Source organism: Tenrec ecaudatus, chromosome 10, assembly GCF_050624435.1.
Source record: "Tenrec ecaudatus isolate mTenEca1 chromosome 10, mTenEca1.hap1, whole genome shotgun sequence".
Classification (NCBI taxonomy): domain Eukaryota; kingdom Metazoa; phylum Chordata; class Mammalia; order Afrosoricida; family Tenrecidae; genus Tenrec; species Tenrec ecaudatus.
Genome location: NC_134539.1, coordinates 11,657,239 through 11,661,702, shown reverse-complemented (window position 1 = coordinate 11,661,702; position 4,464 = coordinate 11,657,239). Strand labels below are relative to the sequence as shown.

The window sequence follows — 4,464 nt, the reverse complement described above, 5'->3', positions numbered from 1 at the left end:
TAATTTGCATCTTTTTAATGGATAATTAATGTGGATATTTCTTCATGTGTGTTAGTCACCATAAGGTCGTTTGGGTGAAATGTCTTTCATATTCTTTATGAGATATTTTAATATATTCAACAGTATATATGTAAAAAATAATTAGGTTCTTCTAAGCAGTGGTTTTAGAAATAATTTCATATGCCAAGAGTGTTATTTAAATATTAAGGATATTACATAAATGTCTTTTTGAAGTTTGGGGCATGTTCAAATATACACATACACACATAGCATAAACATGTTAAAAGTTTAAACATAGATTTATCTTATATATACAAAAATAATATATATATATTTCAAGAGTCAACTGCCTTTAATTGTGTCACTTATATATCCTCTATTATAATTCCTTATAATGGTTGCAGTGCTTTCTATTACAGTATGTACACCAGTAATGGGAAAGTCAGTGTGTAACCATTATTTTTATCTATGAAAATTTGACACCTTCTAATTTTAAAACCAAGTTCAATCATCTTAAATAAAAAAATGGAGTGTGACAATTTTTAAGTTGCTAAATATTAATGTGATAAACATTCCAATATTTTGAGAGCTATTACTTTCTTTTGGCACTATTCTTCTGACATACCTCATTAAAATAAGAACCAGAAGTTTACCAAGTATTAAAACATAGAAATAATGAATCAGTAATATCAACAAAACACCTGAAATTTACTATGATCATGTTCATACTTTCTATGGAAAACTGTCCAAATGAGAGCCGTCCATGTCATCAAGGAAATATGATGTATAACTTGTTTATGAAAATTGAGATCTATACTTACCTGGCAGGGGAGATACCATGATCACGAAGGTGGTTTTCCCAGGGCGAAGCTTATCCATTGCACTCCGGATGTGCTGACCCCTGCGATTTCCCCAAATGTGGCAAACTCGACTGCATAATTTGTGGTAGTGGGGGACTGCGTTCGCGCTCTCCCCTGAAAAAAAAAAAAGAAAATTGAGATCTATTCTTGGAATTTGGATTTTACCAATCTGTGCTTGTTATACAATCTGGTGTCAACTTGTGAAGGGAGAGAGTCAAATGACTATCAATTAGGTAGCTTGATGACCTCATGTGAAGATGTCATGGAGATAAATAGCTGACTGAGGGCAGACACATATAGACTCTGCTTTATCTTCCTGCTGACAAGACATCTGGAGCCAAGCTAGAGCTCTGAAGCTGGAGAAGCCACATGGAGACCCCTGCCAGCGTTGAGATGGTTCCACTGAAACTGGATCCACCAGACTTTCCACCCACTGGTCTTCCTGCATTTGGTGTCATTGCATGTGTTGCATGAACCAAATGAGAAATTTATAGATTGGTATTAGACATATGGACTAATATGGGACATATGGACTTGATCTGGACTGGGCTGGGATGCTTGCTCAATATTCGATTGCTCTTTTATATAAAACTTTTTCTTATACACATGTGAATGTCTATGAATTTGGTTCTCTAACACAGCATGCCACAAAGCAGAGAGTATTTTCTCTAGAAATGGATTGCTGGACAACAAAGAGCAGATGCCCAATCTTGTGAAGCCATGAATAGGAATTTAACATGGCAATATAAGACATAGTTAATGAAATAACTATCCAGTGTTAGAATAAGTACTATTATTGAGTAAGGTAATATTACTCTTTATAATGAAAATATCCTAGAATTTGCTTCTTTGTTGTCTGGAAACAAATCAGTTACTTCTTCCTTATATAATCACATGTCAGAGGGGGGAAAACCAAAACAAGAAATATTTTTAGGTGAAAATATGATATAACTTTTGAAATTATTGTTTTGAGTCTACCTGAAACACCTGGAAAACTCACAGGTGCCACAGAAAAGAGAAACATTTTTGATCCATGCTTTAACTCCCTTTCCTTCATTACTTTAGGATTTTACAGTAGAGTTGCCTGTACTGTCAACATTTCAATTCCAGAGAAGTGAGTTGTCAGTTTGAAAGTGGAAATATATTGTTATATCTATTCATTGTTCCTATGTATAATGCTATCGTCTGACACAAGTTAATGTATTCAATCTTTCATTTAGTTCCATTTTTCAACAAATGCTTATTTAGCATTCACATTTTCTCAGCAACTTCTCGATGTTGACAGTATACAGATGACTGAAACAAGGTGAACAGCATGAATAGAGATATGAATTTTAGATAGCAGATGGTGTGTTTTCAGAATTATATCAGATGTGCTGAATGTGAGAGAAGATGATGTCAAATCCAAATTATGACGGACCTCTTTTGTCAAGGTATTTTGAATGTATCAATTACGATGAAGCTTAATGAAGATTTGTAAGTGGGGGAATTACCTGGCAAGTCATTAGAAAAACACTTCCGTAGGATTTATGTGAGAAAGAAACGTTGGAAAAGGAATTGAATACTCATTGAGTGCCAAGTTCTAGGGATTTAAAAGTTGATAAGACAACATACAAGTCCTTGAGAAATTTGGGTTTGTAAAGGAAGCATACTTGCAAAAAATGTTAATTTAACAATATATATACTAAAGGGAGAAACACTAAGTGATGTACACTGTGTTAGTCTGGGTACTTTAGAGAAACAAATCCACAGAAACTCACGTATAATATTGTTTTATATAAAGGTTAAGTGTGCATCAAGAAAACATCCCAACCCAGTGCTGCGCAAGCCCACAAGATCAACATTAAACCATTAACCCATATGTCCAACACCAACCCACAAAGTCCTCCTCCATCTCACAAAACAGACGCAATGATGCCAACTGCAGGAGGAAAGCCGAGTCAGTGAACGGGTTTTCCAGCACCCAGGGCTGCTTGGGGCTAGGTCCATGTGGCTTCTCCTTAGAGATGTCTTGCAAGAAGTGAGCCTTGTCAGCTGAAGCAGGGAGCTGGCTAAGGCAGCTTCACCCTGGTCCGACCACCACAAAGCAAGAGACCCGAGACCTAGAAAGGCGAGGCTCACTGAGCCATTTATCCCTCTGCCCGTCAATTAACCCCACATGTGATTATAGACCAGGTTGGCACAATAAACTACCTCATACGCCAACATTTAAGGGTGTACATTTTGAGGGTTCTAGTGAGAAAGGGATTAGTGGAGGTAGAACACAGTCAAAGCAGATACCCAAAAGTGATCTATGAATTTAAAGTTCCTAGATAAATAACAGACTCATTCGGAGTCAAGGATTGAAATTATAAAGTAGTTCACAATAGAGATAATAGTCAATGTAAGAACTGTTTTAGGGTGCAACAGAGACCCCAAGCTCAAATATCGTTTTGGGAGAAAATTTATTAAGTCTCAAATGGTGTAAAGAAAAGATGAGGACTTGTCATTTGGATGAAGGAGATCATTATTAGCATTAAGCCAAAATGGCGTCCAAGAACTTATATTGATGAAACCAGTTAACTAAGCTAGGTAACAAAGGAATATTTCAGAAATTCATAATTGGTGGCAAATCAAGACATCACCGCTAAAATTGAGACTATGCAATTGGAAACAGGATCACGAAAGAGACACATACATTAAGTTAGATAGAAGTGCTTACAAGCTTGGTTCAGGGTCCTCTGGCCAAGGTAGTCAGGACAAGACTGATAGGGTCTGACTCAGGACTATGCACACCCTAGCACTGGCCATCAAGGACACATCGAGGCATGCCCTGCCCTGCACTGAATGGAGAAGGATGGAGGTTTTCCACTTTCCAATTCATTCTACCTGAGGGCAATATTATTCTCATTCATCGTAAACTCATCAAAAGGGATTCAATGGAGGTTTAATTCATTTGGGGATTCCACAAATGGGTTTTGGGTTCTTACTGTCATCTTTACTCTTCTCTGAAGGGGAGCTGAGAATTTAAGCTCTAATACAGAACAATGAGCAACAAGAAAGGATGGCGCACTTAGGCATCTCAAAGATGAAGGTATTAATCGATCACAGGATAAAGTTATGGAGAAAGCAGTGGACGACTATGGAAGAAAAGTCGATAGAGGCTAGACTAGACCATGGCGTGTTCCTAGTGAGCTTTCCGTAGGCAGCAGGGAAACTTTATAAAGGGTTATAAAGAAAAAATAATTGAAACTTAAAATGACCTCTCTGGTTAGAGAAGTAGTTCAAAGGTTAGAGATCGAGTGCAATGAAGAAGCAATTGCTAACGATGGTCGAGAGAAGGAAAGAACATATGTATATTCTAAAGACATTTGCCAGACAGGTCTGCAGTATTTCCTTATCTTTGGAGTATGAGGTCTTAAATGAGAGAGAAGATCTCTGATAGGGGAAAATATGAAGACAAGTAGTCAAATACTGTAGGCATAAGAAAGGGCCGAAGGAGTAAGGTAGCTTATTTATTTACTTCAGATATATGCATTTGAGATGCCAATGAGATATATCCAGGAGGCATTAAAAAAACATAAAAGATATGAAGCTAGGAGAGTAACTGGATTTAATTCTTTTC

The 4,464-nt window shown here is 36.9% G+C and overlaps 1 non-coding gene across 1 annotated transcript; it reads left to right on the top strand.

Moving 5' to 3' along the window:
* Positions 1-813: 813 nt before the first annotated feature.
* On the top strand, positions 814-977 carry LOC142460422 (U1 spliceosomal RNA). Its single transcript, XR_012786632.1, has one exon. It is a non-coding gene; the product is annotated as a U1 spliceosomal RNA (small nuclear RNA).
* The last annotated feature ends 3,487 nt before the right edge of the window (positions 978-4,464 follow it).